A 22,526-nucleotide genomic window follows, 5' to 3' on the forward strand; every position below is an offset into this window, starting at 1 on the left:
CCTAAAATGCTCCCTGACCTGGCTACCTCTGACTTAAATGTCTGCAGAGGAAGCTAAACTACAGAATAACAAGGGCTAGAGTACTTAGGACTCCCTGAGTACCAGGTCCATGTGCTTCCATTTCTTCAGTCTTCATCACAGCCCTATGGGATATATCGATCATTAGTTCCACTTTACAGATGAGCAAACTGAGGTTCAGAGAGGTTAAGTAACTCGCCCTCTGTCGCATTGCTAGAAAGTGGGAACATTGGCCTCAAACTGAGGTCAGCCAGTCAGGAGCGCGCTTTTAACACCCGCCACAAACGGCATCACACGGGGCTCCGAGTTCTCCCCCGCTAAAATCTCTCCACGCAGGGGCTTGATTTCGAGCTGCTCTCTCCCTCGCTGCCTCGCCACCTCTGCGAATTTCAGCAACAGCTGCCCTACTCCTCTCCCTGCCCGCACCTCGCTCCTGTCCAGCCTCTTCTCCGAAAGGCCAGAGTGGTTTTCGCCGCTCTGTCCCCTGCGCGGTGGCCCCCTGGCCTGGGGAGGACCCGAGCCCCCGCCCCCCGGCGCCCGCGCCTCCCGCTCGCGCGGCTCGCGAACGTGAGGGGCCCGGATTCCGAGGCCGGTGCACACGTGGCCCATGGGTCCCTGGGCACCGCCCAACCCGCTGGGTGCCAACCCGCTGGGTCCCGCCCGCCTGGGTCCCGCCCGCCTGAGTCCCGCCCGCGCTCCTTTCCTGAGCCCGAGGCCGGGCAAGCCGGCTCAGCGCGGACCCCTGCACCGCGCAGCCGGATTCCGAAGCCGCCCCCTCCCCGTGAGCTCCCCCGGCCCGACCAGCTCCCGGCTTTTCCCGGGTTTGAATCCTCGGCATAGACGCTCCCGTGGCTCATTCACGCACCCCCTCCCCCGTCAACCCCAGCCCCCACGTCCTCCCCGCCTCGGCGGGTCACTGTCCGCAATCACTTCCATAGACTCGTTTTCCTCGATGTCTCTGAAAGCCAGGGCCTTTCCTGCCTGACCCCAGCCCCATGTCTCTGGCCAGCGTTTCTGAAACAAGCGCCCACTGCCCGCCAGGGAACCTGCTCGCACCCCGCTGCAGAAGGGCTCCCACCGCCCTCGGGGTGAGGCCCAAGCACCTCCTACCGCGGGAGCCCCCTTAACTATGCCCACCCTACAGGGCTTCTGGGGCGCGGATTCTAACCCGCTTTGAGGCCTTCTTGCCGGCTGCCCCTCCTCTGCCCCGAGGAGCATCCTCCTCTCCACCTACTGTCCCACTCTCGCCCTCTCTTTTGTGTCTCTGACTCATCCTTCAAAGACTCACCTTGGGTACCACCTCTGCGGAAAGCTTCCCGGACCCGCCCCACCCGGGTTCTCCCACTGGACCCGCACTTGCCCTGCCAGAGCCCATGCTCTGCCTGGCTGTTTGCCCTCTCCCATCCCACCCTCCAACGGAGCAGCTCTGGAAGGATTGGGGCCCGTCTGTCACGTTCATCCTGGCTCCTGGCACAGCACCTGGCGTGTAGCGGATGAGAACCTGGTAGCAGTGTAGTGGAGCTCTTGCGAGCTTGGGCTCTGGGCTCAGACTTCCAGCTCAAATCCCAACCCCTCCTTTTCCCAGCTCTGGGCTTTTCCAGCTTTTGGGCAGCTCACTTCCCCTTTTTGTGCCTGTTTCCTCATCTCTAAAATGGGGATAATAGATCTTTTCCATAGGGTTGTTGTGAGAGCTTAGAGCACGTAGAACAGTGCCTGGCATAGGTAAGTTTGCACTATATTAGGTATATTAGATAATATATAATGATTATTAATCTTATTTGTGTGGTTAGTTTACTGTTTCCTCTAGATGTCTCTTCCACTAAACAGTGGGCATCTTGGGTGTGCGGTCCAACCTACTCCTTGCTCAATTCCTGACCCCCTAGGGCCCTGGCCAGCGCATGGTGGTCCTTGGGTCCTGCCCAAGGAATTAGTATTCTGTGAAGCCCCTACCCTGCCCCAATCAGCATCCTGACCCCTGACAGTGTTCCCTCCCCACTTCCCTCACCTGAGGGCTCACATGCCCCTGAAATCCAGGCCCCTCCTCACTCACTCAAGGGCAGTCCCAAAATCCAAGGGGAGAGATTCCGTCTTCCCCCACACCTTCCACACCGGGGTAACGCGCCATCCCTCAGCCCCATCTCAGAAATTCCAAAGCATGAGGAGCGCTAGAAAGAACTCTGGACTTGGAGAGAGGAGCCCCGTCCCCTAGTCGTGGCTCTGCCACTGAACAGATGTGTGACTTTGGGCAGGTTGCTTTACCTCTCAGAGCCTTACTTTCCACACCTGTAATATGGGGATAACCCCAGCCCTACCTCCCTCATGGGTTGTCCTGATGCTCAGTCGCACAAACTGAAGGCAGGGTGCTTTGTAAATGGAGGCAGTGTGAGGAAACGCAAGGCATAGTTACTATGAGATTGGAAATGGGGATCAGGACCCGGCCTGTAGGCGTCTCTGGTCAGGACTGTGCCAAGGGTGTGGCCACTGGGCTCTGGGCTGGGCAGCAAGCTGTTATGAGGTGCAGCTGACTGGGAATAAGCTGAAGACCCAGATTTGTCCAAAGTCACTCCAGGACTTCTGCTTGGTCATTGTCTCCTTGCCGCCTGCTCTCACCACTGCTTCCAAGGTACCTTCAGGTGCCCCTGAGGGCCCCCAAGACTCGCACTGAATCCTGATGCCCAGAGGGCCGGCCGTGTCTGGCTGTCAGCTACAACTCTCCTCCCATCCCCCACCCCTGAACGCCGGCCTGGCGGAATTAGGAATTTCCTAACATTAGTCATGATTCTTTCAGTTGCAAGTGCCAACAGCCTAACTCTAAGTGGCTTAAGCAGAAAATTAAATATATTTGGCTTTAACCAAAGAGTCTGAGCACAGCTGGATCTATGGGCTAAAATGCTATCAGGAAGACTCCGTTTCTCTGTTATTTTTGCTTTTCTCTGAAATGGCTTTTTTCCCCTGGACAGTCTGGCTCCATGTGGTGGTCTCAGGCAGTTCCAGGTTTATTTTCTAAAAGCTAAGCAACCCCAGAGAGAAAAACAGAGCCTCTTTCACAATAGTTTCAGAAAAAAATCTCAATGTTGACCTATATTGGGCTGACTTGAGCCCTTCCCTAAACTGATGACCATGGCCAGGCGGATGAAATATGCTGGTTGACCTGGGCACATGCCCACAGTAGTGACACATAGATCAAGAGTGAGGGAGGGGCAGACCCTCAAAATAAGATCTGGATGCTGTTTCTGGAAGAAGGAGGAATGAATGCTAGGGAAGACGGGACAATAGAAATCCAAAACATTCCAGCCCTTAGCTGCTAGCATATATACACACACATACTTTTTCCATACACGTAATATGTATAAGTATTTTTGTCACCATTTTTTCATCTTTTTTGGAAATAATTTCAAATTTATAGATAAGTTCCAAGAATAGTGCAAAGAACTTTTTCTTCCCTGAAGCCTTTCAGAGTAAGTTGCCAACATGATGTCCCATCGCCCCTGAATACTTTAGTATAAATCCTACAAAACAAAGCAGTTGTAAAAATTATAGATATAGAACTATAATTTATTCATTTTTTTCCATTTGTCTCAGTAATGTTCTTTGTAGCAAAATGACCCAGTTTGGAACCATCCCTTGGGTTTACTTGCCACGCCTCCTTCGTCCTTTTCAGTGTGGAACGGCTCCTCCTTAACCATCGTGACTTTGTAAATTTTGAAGATTACAGGCCACTGATTTTGTAGAATATCCTTCAATTTGGGTTTATCCGATGTTTCCTCTTGATTCGATTCAAGAGATGCATTTTGGGCAGGAACGTCACAGAAGAGATGCTGTGTTCTGCCTCATCAGGTGGTGCATGATTTCAATTTGTCTTGTTACTGATGATGTTAACTTTGATCATTTGATATAGATGGTGTCTACCAGGTTTATCTACTGTAAAGTTACTCCTTTTCCCATTTTAATGAGTACATTTTTTTGGGGGAGGCGCTTTGTAAAGTCCCATTCCTCATCCAACTTGGACCCATTAATTTTAGCATCCGGTGATGTCTCTTGGCGGAAATATTTTTATTATGATGGTTGCCAAATGGTGATTATCTAATTCCGCCATTCCCTCTGTCATTCTACTCAAAGGAAAAGCTTTACCTTTTCTTCATTTATTTGTATTGCCATTATTATTATTTATTTTGATGCTCCAATTGTCCAGATTCTGCCAGTGGGTGCCTCTTTGAACTGGCATCTGTGTCTTTTTATTTGTCTCTGTTATGGACTGAATTGTGTCCCCCAAAATTTCTGTTGAAGCCCTAACTTGCAATGTGACTGTATTTGCAGATAGGGCCTTTAAAGAGGCATAAGGTTAAATGAGGGCATAAAGGTGGGACCCTAATCCAATAGGACTAGTGTCCTTATAAGAGGAGAAAGAGACGCTAGGATGGCCAGAGGAAAAGCCATGTAAGGACACAGCCGGAGGCGGCCATCTGCAAGCCAAGGAGAAAGGTCTCCGAAGAAACCAAACCTACCAGCACCTTGATCTTGGACTTCCAGCCTCCAGAACTATGAGGAAATAAATTTCTGTTACTTAAGCCACCCAGTCAGTGATATTCTGTTATTCTGCAGCCCTAACAAACTAATATAGTCCCTATCATTCTTTGAGCAGCTCCTTACTTTCTGGCACAAGATATTCCAGGTTCATTTTGTATTTTCCCTGCCCCAGCCCTGGAAATGAACCAGCCATTTCTCCAAAGAGTTCTGGTTGTTTTTAGTGGAAAGCGGTACTTAGAAACCAAGATGTAGGTGCTAAGTGCTCATTGCTGTTGGAATGTCACTGCTCCCAAGCCTTCTTGAGGGAGAGAACTAGGGAATAGATGCACCTACAAATATTCACACCTACGTTTACTTCTTTATTTACCTGTATGTATCAAAAACTAGGGATTCATACAGGTACCTCCAGTCCTAATCCAACAGCACAGGATTCATTCCAGTTTTCTCCCTTTCCCTATTCTAATGTCCTTCTCCAACGTCAAGAAACCTGGGTTCCATTTTATTTAATATATTTACTTATTTGATCAATTCCCCTGTTTGTAAACAATCTCCGTCTCTGCTGCCACCTCCTCCTCATATGGATTCTGTCTACTCCCTGCTTGGGCTCTGTTATCCCATTCCAGGCCACTCCTCGGCACAGATGCCCTTTCCATGCCACTCAGGCTGACTCTTCACATTGGGCCACCCTCTATGTGGATTCCCTGCTGCTTCTCAGACTGAGATCCCACACCTTGCCACCCCATATGCATGGAATCCTTCTTAAACACACTATGGTCCTGACTTCCCATGCCAGGTCATACCCATGAGGCAACACCCTCCTCAACCTGGCTCTAATAAACTGCACAGGGCCATGCCAATGCATGCAATCCCTCACCTCTGTTGGGTTGACTAAACACACTGGCCACCCCCTCCCCCGAGTAGATGCCCTCATCTCCCTACTCTGGCTCTGACACTTTGCTCCAGACCACTATGGCTCCCACCACCACCATCATGGGCACCAACCTTGTTCTGGCCTACCTAATGGCTTTAGGGATGAATTGTCCAGCTAAGGAAGGAAAGGGAATGGAAAGCAAGGGTAAGGGAGGAAAGATGGAAGGGGGAGGAAAGAGGAAGAGGAATTTTTAAAATTGAGGTAGAGCATACTTACTATAAAGTACATAAATCTTAAGAGCATGCCTCATGAACTTCTACCAAGTAGAACATTACCAGCGTCTTGGAAATCTCCCTCATTCCTCATGCAATTATTGTCCTCTCCAAGACAACCAGCTTCAATCAATACAGAATAATTTTCCTTATTTTTTAACTTTATATAAATGGAAACATAGAGTATACTCCTATGTTTGTGAATGACTTCATTCACTCAGTATCATGTTTGTGAGATTCACCCATGCTCTTGCATATAGCAACAGTTTATTCTTTGGCATTGCTGTATAGTATTCCTTTGAATGAATATACCACTATTTAACTACCCATTCTATTACTGATGGCCATTTGGATTCTGTCTAGTTTTTTATCATTAGGAGCAATGTGGCTCCTAACAAACCTGAAATGCCCTTTCAATGCATCTGTCTGTGCACTTCTGTTGGACGTGTCTCAAGAGCGGAACTGCTGGATTATAGGGAATGTGTGCGTTCAGCTTTAGTAGTTACTGCCAGAGCTTTTTCTGCAGTGGTTGTACAAATTTACACCCTTCACACTGAATGAGAGTTCCGGTGGCCACATCCTTGCTAACACTTCGTATTGCCACTTTTTCATTTTAGTCATTCTGGCAAATGTGTAGTGGTATCTCACTGTGGTATTTGTAATTCTCTGATAACTATGTTGAATACCTTTCCATGCATCTATCAGCTATTTGGATGTCTTCTTTTATGAAAAGCATGTTAAATCTTTTTTAAAAATTTGGATTGTCTGTCTTTTTCTCTTATTTTGTAGGATAATTTTAATATATTCTAGATACAAGTTCTCCGTCAGATACATATATTGAAAATATCTTTCTCTCTGTGGCATGCCTTTTCACTCAATAATGTCTTTTCATAAACAGAAGTCTTTAATTTTGCTAAAATACAATTTATTAATCTTTTCTTTATGGTTAGTTGTGTGTGTGTGTTGTTTAAGAATCTTTGCCTAATTCAAAGATGATGAATTGAGTTTCTTTTATTATTCTTCATTGTTTTCTTTGAGAGCTTTCTTTGTTTTCTTTTACTATTCACATTTGTTTAGACGTAGTTTTAGGTTTTAACAAAGATATATATGTACGTGGCTTAAAGAGGCAATGAATTTACAGGGCATGTAAAGATAAACAGCAGTCTCATACTCCTTCGTACTTATGTCCTGCTCCCCAGAGTCAGTGATTTTCAACTCAAATCAGCTGATATTTTTGGGAGAGATCTTCCATATCTCTAAATAACAAGCTTTTGTTGCCAATTCTTGATTTTTCAGTTTTGGGCTTTCTCTTTTGACTTCCCAGTGTGGAAGATGAGGATTTAAATCTTTTCAGCTCCTCACTAGCATGCTCAGTGACACGTCCAGTCCTACTAACCTCCCAATATCGTTACATGATAATTTGGTTAGGCCAGTATTCAGTGTTTACCTTATAGGACTCCATAATCGTGATTCGTGTCTGAGCTGTGTAGGGTGAAATGATCACTTCTGCTTTTTTATTTTCTGGAGTTAATCTTGTTTCATTGTGGCTGATGTTCATTTAGTTTGCTATACAATGACCACTGTTTCAACTCCAGTTGTTCAAATCCCCTGTCGAGAGTTTCCACTTCTTGAAGCAATCTCTTCTGAAGACCTTTAACCCACCCCAATCCTGATGGGTTACTCTCTAGCCCAGTGAACAGCTCTCATGCTGGAATCTCCTTTCACCATGCTCCTTAAGATGCCCTTTGTCTCTTTCCCACATCTGATTCCCTCATTTCCTGAAGCCCATGTCTTCCCCTTTCTTGTTTTACTCTTTTGCTTTTTTTAGGCGTGCATCCTCTAATAGGTTCTTGGGAAGGCACACAAAGGCAGTGTAATTTCTGAAACATTGAACCTCTGAAAATGTCTTTAACTTACTCTCAGACTTGATTGACAATTTTACTGGGTACAGAATTCTAGGTGACAATTTTCCTTTAGAATTTTCAAGACATATTTCTGTTGTCCTTCACATTTGGGTTAATGACCAATCTAGGACTAATTTTTCTGCATAGTGAGGTGGGAGTCAAAGTTCATTCTTTTGCCACAAGGATATTAATTTATCCAGTACCACTTGTTGAAAACATCATTCTTTCCCCACATCATACCACTGGTCCACATAGGTGTGAGACTGTTTCTGGACTGTCCATTGTGTTCTGTCAGTCTGTTTGTCTATAAGTCTGCCAATACTAACTGTTTTAATTACTATAGCTTTTTTTTTAAAGATTTAATTTTTCCTTTTTCTCCCCAAAGCCCCCAGGTACATAGTTGCATATTTTTAGTTGTGGGTGCTTCTAGTTGTGGCATATGGGATGCCGCCTCAACATGGCTTGATGAACGGTGCCACGTCCGCGCCCAGGATTCGAACCAGCAAAACCCTGGGCCACTGAAGTGGAGCATGCAAACTTAACCACTCGGTCACGGGGCTGGCCACTACTATAGCTTTATAATAAGTTTTACTAATAGGTATTTTAAGTTCTCAAACTTTGCAATTTTTTTTTTTTTAAAGATTTTATTTTTTCCTTTTTCTCCCCAAAGCCCCCCAGTACATAGTTGTGTATTCTTCGTTGTGGGTTCTTCTAGTTGTGGCATGTGGTACGCTGCCTCAGCATGGTCTGATGAGCAGTGCCATGTCCGCGCCCAGGATTCGAACTAACGAAACACTGGGCCGCCTGCAGCGGAGCGCACGAACTTAACCACTCGGCCACGGGGCCAGCCCCTCAAACTTTGCAATTTCTTAATCATCTTTATTATTCCCAGACTTTTGCATTTCCATATAAATTTTAGAATCAGCTTGTCAGTTCCCATCAAAATAAAATAAAATCTTCAGGATTCTTTTATTCAGTTTTTTAAAAAATAGCTTTAATTCACATACCATACAAATGATCCATTTAAGTAAGTACGTAATTCAGTGGATTTTAGTGTATTCACAGAGTTGTGCAACCATCACCACAATAAATTTGAGAACATTTTCATCACTCTTCAAGAGAAATCCCATGCCCCTTAGCAGTCACTTCCCCAGCCAGCCCTAGGCAATCATTAGTGCTATTTTCTGTCTGAATAGATTTGCCTATTCTGGACATTCACATCAATGGGATCATAAAATATGTGGTCTTTTGTGACTTGTTTTTTCACTTAGCATAATGTTTGCAAGGTTCATCCCTGTTGTGGCATGTGTCAGTGCTTCATTCCTTTATATGGCTGAATAATATTTCATTATATGGATATACCACATTTTATTTATCCATACATTAGTTGATGCTCATTTGGGTTGTATCTATATTTGGACTATTATGAGTAATGTCATTGTGAACATTTGTGTGCAAGTTTTTGTGTGGACATACATTTTAATTTCTCTTGGGTATATACCTAGGATTTGAATTGCTGGGTCACATGGTAACATTATATTTGCCTTTTGGAGGAACTGCCAAACTGTTTTCCAAAGATGTTGCACTATTTTACATTCTCATCAGTAGTGTATGAAGTTTTATTGAGGTTGAATTGAATATGTAGATCAACGGGGGGAAAAATTGACCACTTTACAATATTGACGTTACCATTCTATGAACATAGTATATCCCCATTTTCTTTTAAAAAAAACTCTTCTCCTTTTCCTCTTAGTAATATTCTGTAGTTTTCTATGTAGAATTGTGAACATATTTTATCAGATTTATTCCTAAGCATTTGGGGTTTTTTTCTTTATTAATATTTTTTTTAAAAGATTTTATTTTTTCCTTTTTCTCCCCAAGGCCCCCCGGTACATAGTTGTATACTCTTCGTTGTGGGTCCTTCTAGTTGTGGCATGTGGGATGCTGCCTCAGCGTAGTTTGATGAGCAGTGCCATGTCCGCGCCCAGGATTTGAACCAACGAAACACTGGGCCGCCTGCAGCGGAGCGCACGAACTTAACCACTCGGCCACGGGGCCAGCCCCAGCATTTGGGTTTTTTAAATTTTAAAAAATGCTATTGTTGATGAGATATCTTTTCATTTTCTATTTGCTTATTGTCAGCTTATAGAAATACAATTGATTTTTGTATATTGATTTTGTTTCTAGTAACCTTGCTAAATTTATTCACTCTTATAGCATATCTGTAAGTTTTTAAAAATTTCCAACATACGTAATCATGGCCTCAATGAATAGATCCAGTTTTTTTTTTTCCTTTTCAAATCTTATGTCTTTTATTTCTTTTTCATGTCTTATTGCACTTGCTAGGATTTCCCATACATTGTTAAATAGAAGTGGTGGTGGTGGACATCCTCATTTGTTCCAATCTCAAGGGGAGACCTTTCAATACCTTATCATTAAGTGTGATTTTTGTTGTAGCTTTTTTTGTTTGATATTATCAAATTAAGAAAATTCCCTTTTATTCCTAGTTTGCTAAGAATTTTCATTGTGAATAAATGTTGAATTTTTATCAAATGCTTTTCCACATCTATTGAAATCTGGCTTTGCTTCTTTATAAGTCTAATGTGGTGATTTGCATAATTGGTTTTCAAATGTGAAGCCAACCTCACATTCCTGAAATGAACTCAAATTTGTCATGATGTGTTATCATCTTTATATAACACTGGATTTGATTGCTATTATTTTGTTTAGGATTTATCTCTATGTTTTTACAGGAATTATTCTATAATTATCCTTTCTTTTAATATCGTAGTTCAGTTCTAATATCAAGGTTATGCTGCCCTCATCCAAAAAGTTAGGAAGTGTTCTTTTTCTCTCTCTTTCTATTCTCCGTATGAGTTTGTATAAAACTGGTGTTATTTCTTTCTTTAATGTTTGGAAGAATTCGTCAGTGAAGCCATCTGGACTTGAAATTTCCTTTGTGGGAAGATGTTTAATTACTGACAAATTTTTCTAATAGACATGGAACTGTTCTCTATATTGTCTTCTGTAAGATTTGCTAAGTTGTGTTTTTCAAGGAATTTGCTCATTTCATCAAAAACTTCAAATTTATTGGCAGAGAGTCATAATAATATCCTCATAATATTTTAATTGCCTGTAGGAATTATAGCAATGACATCTTTTTCATTTTCTTTTTTTTTTGTAAAGATTGGCACCTCAGCTAACATCTGTAGCCAATCTTTTTTTCTTCTTCTTCTCCCCAAAGCCCCCCAGTATACAGTCATATATTTTATTTTATCTTATTTTATTTATTTATTTTTTGAGGAAGACTAGCCCTGAGCTAACATCTGTGCCCATCTTCCTCTACTTTCTATGTGGGACGCCTACCATAGCATGGCTTGTCAAGCGATGCCATGTCTGCACCTGGGATCCGAACTGGTGAACCCTGGGCCACTGAAGCGGAACGTATACACTTAACTGCTGTACCACCGGGCCAGCCCCCCATAGTTGTACATTTTAGTTGTAGGTCCTTCTGGTTGTGTTATGTGGGATGCCACCTCAGCGTGGCTTGATGAACAGTGCCATGACCCCACCCAGGATCTGAACCAGCGAAACCCTGGGACACCCAAGCAGAGTGCACAACCTTAACCACTAGGCCACAGGGCCAGCCCGTCTTTTCCACTTCTGATGTTGGAAATTGGTGCCATTTCTTCATTCCTTCCTTCCTTCCTTCCTTCCTTCCTTCCTTCCTTTCTTGATCACTCTTGATCTTTATTATTTCTCCCTTATATTTTATTGGGTTTGTTTGGCTATGAGGTTTATTTTACTATTCTTTATAATTTTCAGGTTTTCTTTTCTAATGTATGTATATATGTTCATAAATTTCCCTCTAAGCACTGTTTCAGCTACATACCAATGTTTTAATATATTTCATTATAATTCATCTATTTTCTGATATCCAGTGTGATTTCTTCTTCAAACAATGGGTTATTTAGAAGGGTATTACTTAATGCTGAAACATTTGGAGATTTTCAAGTTATCCTTTTGTTACTTATTTCTAGCCTAATTCCATGGCTCTCAGAGAATACACTTTGTATGATGCATGATTTCCATTTTTTGACATTTCTCAAGGTTTGCTTTATGACACAGTATAAGGTCAGTTTCGGTAATTATTCCATGCGCATGGAAAGAATGTGCATTCTGAAGATGTTGGGTATGCTGGTGTGTATATATATATATATCAATAAGATCATATTGGTTTAAATTCTCTATATGCTGGAGCCAGCCCGGTGGCGCAGTGGTTAAGTTCACACGTTCCGCTTTGGCGGCCTGGGGGTCATTGGTTCAGATCCGGGGTGTAGACATGGCACCACTTGGCAAGCCATGCTGTGGTAGGCATCCCACATATAAAGTAGAGGAAGATGGGCATGGATGTTAGCTCAGGGCCAGTCTTCCTCAGCAAAAAAGAGGAGGATTGGCAGCAGATGTAACCTCAGGGCTAATCTTCCTCAAAAAAAATTCTCTATATGCTTACGGGTTTTTGTCTGCTTTTCCAACAAGTGCTGAGAGAGGAATCTCCCTTCTATTCCTAGTTTGCTGCAAGTATCTATCATGAATTGCTGTTGGATTTTGTCAAATGCTTTTTCTGCATCTATTGATACTATGTGTGATTTTTATTGTTTAGTCTGTTGATGTGATGGATTACATTAATTGATTTTTCAGTGTTGAACCAGCCTTGCTCACGTGCAATAAATCCCACTTTATCGTAGTGTATAATTCTTTTCATACATTGATACATTCTTGGATTTGATTTGCTAATATTTTGTTGAGGACTTTTGTATCTATGTACATGAGTGATATTGGTCTGTAGGGTTTTTTTTCTTGTAATGTCTTTGTCTGGCTTTGCTATTAGGTTAATGTTGGCCTCATAGAATGAGATAGAAAGTATTCCCTCTGCTTCTATCTTCTGGAAGAGGCTGTAGAGAATAAGTATAATTTCTTCCTTAAATTCTTAGTAGCTTCACCAGTGAACCCATCTGGGCCTGGTGCCTTTTGTTTGGGAAGGTTATTAGTTATCAGTGAAATTTGTTTCATAGATATAGGCCTATTCAAATAGTCTATTTTTCATTGTGTAAGTTTTGGCAGATTGTGTCTTTCAAAGAAGTAGTTTATTTAATCTAGGTTATCAAATTTGTGGGCACACAGTTGTTCATCATTTTCCTTTATTATCCTTTTAACGTACATCGAATCTATAGAGACGCTCCCTCTTTCATTTCTGATATTAGCAATTTGTGTCTTCTCTCTATTTTCTTAGTTAGCCTGGCTAGAAGTTTGTTTGATTTAATCAATCTTTTCAAAGAACTAGCTTTTGATTTTGTTGAATTTCTCTGTTGATTTCCTATTTTCCATTTTATTGATTTCTGCTCTAATTTTTTATTATTTAATTTATATTTTATTATTTAATAATTATTTTATTATAAATAATTTTTGTTATTTATAACATATTTATTATAGTAATTATTTCTTTTTTTATGAGGAAGATTGGCCCTGAGCTAACATCTGTTGCCAATCTTCCTCTTTTTACTTGAGGAAGATGGTCACTGAGCTAACATCTCTGCCAGTCTTCCTCTATTTTATGTGGGATGCTGCCACAGTGTGTCTTGATGAGCAGTGCTAGGTCTGCACCCAGGATCCGAACCTGTGAACCCCAGGCTGCCAAAGCAGAGCATGTGAACTTAACCACTATGCTACCGGGCCAGCCCCTTATTTCTTTTCTTTTGCTTACTTTGGAATTAATTTGTTCTTCTTTTTCTAGTTTCTTAAGGTGGAAGCTTAGATTACTGAATTTATAACCTTCTTCTTTTCTGATATATGCATTCAATGTTATAAACTTCCCTCTAAACACTGATTTCTCTGCATTCCACAAAGTCTTATAAGTTATGTTTCCATCTTCACTTAGTTTAAAATATTTTTTTAATTCTCTTGAGATTTCTTCTTTGACTCATGTGTTATTTAGAAGTATGTTATTTAGTTTGGGATTTTCCAGCTTTCTTTTTTTTTTCTGCTTTTTATCCCCAAATCTCCCCAGTACATAATCGTATATTTTAGTTGTGGGTCCTTCTAGTTGTGGGACGCCACCTCAGCATGGCCTGATGAGCAGTGCCACGTCCGCGCCCAGGATCCGAACCAGCGAAACCCTGGAACGCTGAAGTGAAGTGCACGAACTTAACCGCTCGGCCACGGGGCCAGCCCCTCCAGCTATCTTTGTGACTGATTTCTGACTTAGTTTCATTGTGATCTGAGAGCAGACGTTTTATGACTTCCGTTCTTTTAAATGTGTTAAGGTGTATTTTATCACCCAGAATGTGGTCTATCTTGATGAATGCTCCATGTGACCTTGAGAAGAATGTGTATTATGCTGTTATTGGATGAAGCAGTCTATAGATGTCAGTTGTATCCAGTGGATTGATATTGCTCTTGAATTCAGCTATGTCCTTGTTGCGTTTTTGCCTGCTGGATCTGTCCATTTCCTTTAGAGGGGTGTTGAAGTCTCCAACTATGATATAATATTATAGTGGCTACCCTAGTGTTTGCAATATGCATTTATAACTGATTTCAAATAACATTATACAACTTCATGAGTAGTGTAAGTATCTTATAATAACAAAATAATCCAAATTCCTCCCTCTAGTCCCTTGTGTTAATGCTGTCATTCATTTCACTTATACATAAGCATGTTTACAAGGTGTATATATATATACACACACACACATTAGCATGCATAATCAAATACATTACTGCTATTAGTATTTTAACAAAACGTCAGATCAATCAAGAATAAGAAAAATAAAAATTTTTTTTTGAGGGAGATTAGCCCTGAATTAACATCCATGCCCATCTTCCTCTACTTTAGGTGTGAGACGCCTGCCACAGCATGTCTTGAGCAGCAATGCTTAGGTCCACACCTGGGATCCGAACCAGCAAACCTCCAGCTGCCAAAGCAGATTGTGCGAACTTAACTACCGCGCCACTGGGCCAGCCTCCAAAAATAAAAGTTTTCATTTTATCTTCACTTATTCCTTCTCCAGCGCTCTTCCTTTCTTTATATAGATTTCAGTTTCTAAGCTATATAATTTTCCTTCTCTCTGAAGTACTTCTTTCAACATTTCTTGCAAGGCAGACCTACTGGCAATAAATTTCCTCAATTTTTGTTTGTCTGAGAAAGTCTTTATTTCCTGTGCACTTTTAAAGGATAATTTTGCAGGCTACAGAATTCTAGGTTGGTGAGGGTTTTTTCTCAACACTTTAAATATTTCACTGCACTCTTTTCTTTCTTGCATGGTTTCTGAGAAGTTAGATATAATTCTTAGCTTTGCTCCTCTACAGGCTAGGTGTTTTTTTCCTTTGACGTATTTCAAGATTTTCTCTTTATTTCTGATTTTCTGTAGTTTGAATATGATATGCCTAGGTGTATTTTTTCCTCTGGTATGTATTCTTCTTAGTGTTTTCTGAGCTTCCTGGATGGGTAACTTGGTGTCTGACATTAATGTAGGGAAATCCTCCATCATCATTGCTTCAAATATTTCTTCTGTTCCTTTCTCTCTTTCTTACCCTTCTAGTATTCCCACTACATGTATGTTAAACCCTTTGTAGTTGTCCTACAGTTCTGGGATATTCTATTCTAGGGGTTTTCTTTTCAATTTTCTTCTCTTGCTTTCTTATTTTGGAAGGTCCTAGTGACATCCTCAAGCTTAGAGATTCTTTCCTCAGCCGTGGCCAGCCTATTAATGAGATCATCAAAAAGGCATTCTTCATTTCTCTTTCAATGATTTTGATCTCTGGCATTTCTTTTTGATTCTCTCTTAGAATTTCCATCTCTCTGCTTATATTGTCCATCTGTTATTGCACGTGTCTACGTTATCCATTACAATCCTCAGCATATGTATTAGTCAGGCTTCTCTGCAGAAACAGAACCAGTAGGAAATATATAGATATATATATGAGGAGATCTATTATAGGTATTGGCTCACATGGTTATGGTGGCAGAGAAGTCCTACAGTCTTCTGTCTGCAAGGTGGAGAACCAGGAAGACTGGTGGTATAATTCCATTCAAGTTCGAAGTCTGGAGAACCTGGGGAGCCATTGCTATAACTTCCTGTCTGAGGCCCAAATCCTGAGAACTGGGGGGCCATTGGTGTGAGTCTTGCAGCCCAAAGGTCTGAGAACCAGGCCAGACAGAATTTTCCCTTCCTGCCCCTTTTTGTTCTGTTTGGTCCCTCAAAAGAGTGGCGGAAGCTTGCCTACATTGGTGAGGGCAAATCTCCTTTACACAGCCTACTGATCCAATGCTCATCTCTTCTAGAAACACCCTCAGACACACCACCAAATAATGTTTTACCAACTTTCTGGTCGACCCTTAGCCCAGTCAAGTTGACATAAAATTAACCATCACAGCATACTAATTATAGTTGTTTTAAATTCTCCTTCTGATCATTCTAAAATCCTGACCATAGCTGAGTCTGGTTCTGATGCTCGCTCTGTCTCTTCAAACTGTGCTTTCTGCCTTTTAGTTTGCCTTGGAATTTTGTCCTGATAGCTGGACGTGATGTACTGGGTAAAAGGAAGTGCAGTGAATGGACCTTCGGCAATGTGGTGGTGAGGAGTGGGGGAGGGGAAGCATTCTGTGGTCCGATGATTAGGTCTCAGCCTTTTCATGAGCCTGTCTCTGGACTGTGAACTCCACAAGTGCTTCTCAGTCCCCCCACTTAGGTGGGACAGGATGGCTAGAGCGGGCTGGAGTTAGGTACTTCCCTTCCTTAAGTCTGTTAAACTCTCAAAAAACTGTAATTGTTTAGGCTCTGGCAGAACAGTTTCTCATGAGGGCAGGTCTTGTTAAGAACAGAAAGCACCGGCCATTTCAAAATGATTACTTTTCTCTTCCCCCTGATGGAAGCATGAGGGGATTTTTCCCTGATATTTCCTGTGAGAACCTTGTGGAGCTCCTGGAAGTGAAATTCACAGAAGTGCGGGGGCGCCCCTCCATGACTGGGTCACCCTGAAGTTTTTACCTCTCAGGCTGTCCACCCTGGACCTCCCGAAACTCATCACTTACGGTTTAAATTCTCCTACCTCGGCACTGGTGCCCGCAGAGGTTTCTGCTCAGGTAAGTTGTGATTCTCTGCATCTGTCTGTCTGTCTGTCCGATTCTGGGGGCAGCAGGTTGCCCTGTGATTGATTCAAGAAGAGTCGTTGCTTCTTCAGCTTGCTCAGCTTTTTAGGTGTTGTTAGGGTAGAGCTATGACTTCCGAGCTTCTTATGTGCTAGAATGGAATCATCATTTTTTAAAAAATATTTTCACTTATTTGCCAGTTTGACAGTTATTTTACAGCACCTTAGATATGCCATTTCATTGTCTTCTGGTTTCCACCATATCTGTGGAAATATTAGATGTCAGTCGTCAGTCATATGTCTTAAAGATAGCAGATAATTGGGTCTTGCTTTTTTTAAAATCCAGTCTGATAATCTCTATCTTAGAGTATTTAGATCATTTACATTTGATGTAACGATGAGTACGGTTGGATCTAAGTGTACCATCTTTTTCTTTGGTTTCTATTGGTACCATGTGTTCTTTATTTCTTTTTTCCTCTTTTCTTGCCTTGTTTTGAATTAATTGACTGTTTTTAAATATTCCTGTTATCTCTATTAATGTCTCAATATCTATACTTCTTTTAAATATTTTTAGTGGTTGCTTTGGGGCAGGGGTCAGCATAGGGCCCATGGCCTGTTTTTTATGGCCCATGAAATTAGAAAAAAAAATTTAACAGCAAACTTTATTTCTTAGGACAGTTTTAAATTTACAGAAAATTGTAAGGCTAGTACAAAGTTTCATATATCTTATGCCCAGTTTTCCTATTTTTAGCATCTTATATTATAGTATGGTCCATTTGTTATGATTAATGAAACAACACTGATATATTATTATTGACTAAGGTCCTTACTTTATTGAGATGTCTTTAGTTTTTTAAAAAATTGTGGTAGTATATACATAGCATGAAATTTACCATCTTACCCATTTTTAAGTGTTCAGTTCAGTAGGATGAAGTATATTCACATCGCTGTGCAACTCATCTCCAGAACTCTTTTCATGTTGCAAAACTGAAACTTGGTACCCATTAAACAATTCCCCATTTTCCTTTCCCCCAGCCTCTGGTGGCCACATTTTACTTTCTGTTTGCATGAACTTGACTGCCCTAGAGAGCTCACGTAAGTGGAACAATATGGTATTTGCCTTTTTGTGACTGGTTTATTTCACTTAGAATAATGCCTTCCAGGTTCATCCATGTTATAGCATGCGTCAGAATGTCCTTTCTTTTTAAGGCTGAATAATATTCCATTGTATGTATATACTACATTTTGCTTATCCATCAATGGTCACTTAGGAGATTTCCTCAGTTTTTACCTAATGTCCTTTTTCTGTCCCGAGCTCCCATCCATGGTACCACATTACACTTCATCATCATGCTTCCTTGGGCTCCTCTGGGCTATGACCGTTTCTCAGGCTTTGCTTTTTTTTTTTTTTTTTAATGATCTTGACAATTTTGAGGAGTACTAGGCAGATATTTTGCATAATGTCCCTCTATTGGGATTTGCCTGATGTTTTCTGCATGCTTTGACTGAAGTTATGGGGTTTTTGAAGGAAGACCACACAGGTAAAGCACCAGTTTCATCACGTCATATCAAGAGTATATACTGTTAACATGACTTATCAGTGTTGATATTGACCTTGATCTCCTGGCTGAGGTAGTGACTGTCAGGTTTCTCTAAAGTTATCCTTTTCCTCCCTTCCCATATTGTTCTGTTCAGAAGGAAGTCACTATACCCAGCCCACACATAAGGAGTGTGGAGTTATGCTCCATCTCCTCAAGAGCAGAGAATCTACAGAAATCATCTGCGATTCTTCTGCCTGGGAGATTTGTTAAGAATGATTTTTACATTATTAAAGGGTTGAAAAAACTCAAGAAGAAGAATATTTTGAGAGATATGAAAATGGTTTGAAATTCAAATTTCAGAGTCTACAAATAAAGTTTTATTGGCACACAGCCGTGCTCACTCATTTGCACACGTCTATGGCTGCTTTCCTGCTACAACCGCAGAGTTGGTTCATTGCAATAGAGACTGTACGGCCCCCAACATCTGAAATATTTACTATCTGGCCCTCTACAGAAAAATGTTGCTGACCCTTGCTCTAAGGTTTATAATATGCATCTTTAACTTAGCACAGTTTTCCTTCAAGTAACATGATATCATTTTGTGTAAAAGTTAAAAACTTAAAATAGGGGCTGGCCCCTTGGCTGAGTGGTTAAGTTTGCACGCTCCACTGCAGGCGGCCCAGTGTTTCATTGGTTCGAATCCTGGGCACGGACATGGCACTGCTCATCAAACCACGCTGAGGCAGCGTCCCACATGCCACAACTAGAAGGACCCACCATATAACTATAACTATATAGAATATATATATTCTATATAGTTAGAATATATAACTATGTACTGGGGGGCTTTGGGGAGAAAAAGGAAAAAATAAAATCTTAAAAAAAAGACTTAAAATAGTATAGTTCCATCTTCCCCTTCAATACTTTGTGCCATCGTTGTCATACATTTTATTTCTACATATGTTATAAACCCGACAGTAGTTTGTTATTCTTTTGGCTTTAAAAGTCAGTTATCTTTTAAACAAATATATATATATTTTAAGGTATGCTTTTTTTTGATGAGGAGAATTGGCCCTGGGCTAATATCTGTTGCCAATCTTCCTCCTTTTTTCTTTCCTCCCCACAGCCCCCCAGTACATAGCTGTATATCCTAGTTGTAAGTCCTTCTAGTTCTCCTGTGTGGGATGCTGCTACAGCATGGCTTGATGAGCAGTGTGTAGGTTTGCAGCCAGGATCCAAACTGGCAAACGCCGGGCTGCCAAAGCAGAGCATGCAAACTTAATCACTAGGCAACAGGGCTGCCCCTGTCGCTTTATTTTCCCTGAGGAAGATTTGCCCTGAGCTAACATCTGTTGTCAATCTTACTCTATTTGGTATGTGGGTCACTGCCACAGCATGGCCACAGATGAGTAATGTAGGTCTGCACCTGGGAACCGACCCCAGGCTACTGTAGTAAAGCATGCTGAACTTAACCCCCAGGCCACCAGGCTGGCCCCTAAACATATTTCTAAATGAGAAAAAATATACTTTATATTTATCCATGTATTTTCCATGTCTAGCTCTATTCATTCCTTTGTGTAGATCCAAATTTCCATCTGGTATCATGTTCCTTCTGCCTGAAGAACTTTCTTTAACATTTTTTATGGTGCAGGTGGACTGATGATGAAGTCTCACTTTTTTGTGTTTGTGAAAGTCTTTCTTTCATCTTCATTTTTAAGATATTTTCACTGGGTTTAGAGATCTATGTTGATAGTACCTTTTTTTCCCCGTAACTTAAAAAATTCTACTCTATTGTCTTCTGGCTTGTACAGTCTCTGATGATAAGTCTATGATAATTTTATCTCTGTCTCTCTATATGTAATGTCCCTTTTTCCCTCTGGCTTCTTTTAAGATTTCTTCATTGTCACAGATTTTCAGCAACTTGATTATAATCGACCTCACCATCATTTTGTGTCTTTTATGGGTGGTGTTGAGATCCTTTGATCTTTGGGTTTCTAGTTTCTGTCAAATTTGGAAAAATTTGGCCATTTATCCATTTTCCCGTCTTTCTGCATTTCAGCTGCAAGCATGTTAGAGCATTCAATATCCTCTGATAGGTCACTGTGCTTCTCTTACATTTTCAGAGTGCTTCCCTTGTTTCTCTTCATGTTTCCTTCCAGAAACTTCCTGCTGATATGTCTTCATGTATCTTCAAGTTTACTGATCTCTTCCTCTGCAATATCTAACCTGCTCTTAATCCCATCCATTCAAAACACATTTAGATTTCGTACTTTGGAACTCTAGACTTTCTCTAGAACCTCAACTTGTCAGTCTTATGATTGTTTCTTTGAAGTGATGTGCCTTTACATTTTTTCTTTGTTTTTAATTTTCAGCAGTTTAACTACAATGTGCCTAAGTATGGTTTCTTTGTATTTACCCTGTTTAGCTTGATTCTTGGGTCAATTATAGAACAATTTTGGCCAGTAATATTGCTTCTGCCCCATTCTCTGTCTCCTCTCTTTTTTGGACCCCAGAAACCTGTATGTTAGAACTTTTCATTGTGTCTCATATAACATCAGTGCTATTTTCTGTGTTCTTTTTTTCTGTCTGTGCTTCAATCTAGGTATTTTCTACTGACCTATCTTCCAATTCACTAATCTTCTCTTTGGCTCCATCTAATCTGTCTTTAGATCTATGTAATAAATTCTTAATTTCAGTTATTGTATTTTTTCCATTCAAGGATTCCACCTGAGTTTTTATTTTTTATTAATCCCAATTCTCTCAAGAAACTCCCTAGTTTTTAAATCTGTTTTATTATACAGAGTAATCATGGTTATTTTTAAACTGTGTTAATGAAAATAGCCAAATATGAGCATCAGAAGACCTTCCAGTCTACTCAATTCATGATCTCTGTAGTTCTGAGAAGCAAATGTACAAAGTAATTTAGAATAATGAGGGCTTATGTCTGGTGTGTGAGTGTGTCTGTGGCTGTGTTTACAAAGGTGACAGTTGATAACTGAGGACTTGCTGATGCATGAATGAGATTGAAGGAGATATGTGTATATGAAATGCATTCAAGTTTCACTGGTGGTCCCAATGATGTCCTTCTAGCAAAAGGATCCAGTACAGAGTGAGGTGTCTCCAGTCTCTTTCAATATGGATCAGTTCTCCAGTGTTTTCTTAACTTTAACAACAATTTTGTAGATTATAGACCAATTATTTTGTAGACTGTCTCTTAATTTGGGCTTGTCCAATGATTCCTCATGTTGAGATTCAGGTTATGCATTTTGGCAGGAATATCAGAGGAGTGATGCTGTGTCTCTCCCATTGCATCCTGTCAGATGGTGCATGATTTTAATCTGTCCCATCACGGTTGATGTTCACTCTGATCACTTGATTAAGTCAGTGCCCGCCAGGTTTCTCCACTGTACCACTGTAAAGTTACTCTTTTCCCCTTCGCAATTAACAAGTATTTTGTGGAGAAGCACTTTGAGAATATGTGACGATCCAATTCCTCAACAAACTTTCCACTTTTCGTTTATTTATATTAGTGTGGAATCACGGGTTCCTATTTTATTCATTATGTTTAATTCATTAATATCATTATTTCCTTTGATGCTCAAATTATCCAGATCCAGCCAACAGAAGTCCCTTCCAACTGGCTTCTGTATACTTTTGACATGTCTCCGTAATTCTTTGAGTATTTTTTTTAAAAAATAGCTTTATTGAGGCATAATTTACACACCATACAATTAACCCATTTAAAGTATATGATTCAATGGTTTTTAGTACATTCACAGATACATGCCGCTATCATACAGTCAGTTTTAGAACATTTTCATCGTCTTAAAGTAAACTTTGTAACCCTTAGTTATCACCCCCTATCCTCCAATTCCCTCTTCAGCCCGAGGCAACCACTAATCTGCTTTCTGTCTCTACACATTTCCCAATTCTGTACTTTCATATGAACGGAGTTACATACAGTATATGGTCTTTTGTGACTTAGCATAGTGTTTTCAAGACTCATCCAAATTGTAGAGTGTATAATTACTTCATTCCTTTTTATGGCTGAGTATTACTCCACTGTATGGATGTACCACATTTTGTTTATCTGTTCATCAGTTGATAGCCACTTGGGTTGTTTCCACCTTTTGACTATTATGAATAACGTGGCTGTAAACATTCAGGTACAAGTTTTTGTGTGGACGTATGTTGTCATTTCTCTTGGGTATACTTAGGAACAGAATTGCTGGGTCATATGATAATT

General features: G+C 40.9%; 1 non-coding gene across 1 annotated transcript; it reads left to right on the plus strand.

Moving 5' to 3' along the window:
• Positions 1–21,107: 21,107 nt before the first annotated feature.
• On the plus strand, positions 21,108–21,183 carry LOC139074205 (small nucleolar RNA U2-19). The gene has a single exon (XR_011523743.1). It is a non-coding gene; the product is annotated as a small nucleolar RNA U2-19 (small nucleolar RNA).
• The last annotated feature ends 1,343 nt before the right edge of the window (positions 21,184–22,526 follow it).

The sequence above is a fragment of the Equus przewalskii genome, chromosome 10, assembly GCF_037783145.1.
Source record: "Equus przewalskii isolate Varuska chromosome 10, EquPr2, whole genome shotgun sequence".
Lineage (NCBI taxonomy): Eukaryota > Metazoa > Chordata > Mammalia > Perissodactyla > Equidae > Equus > Equus przewalskii.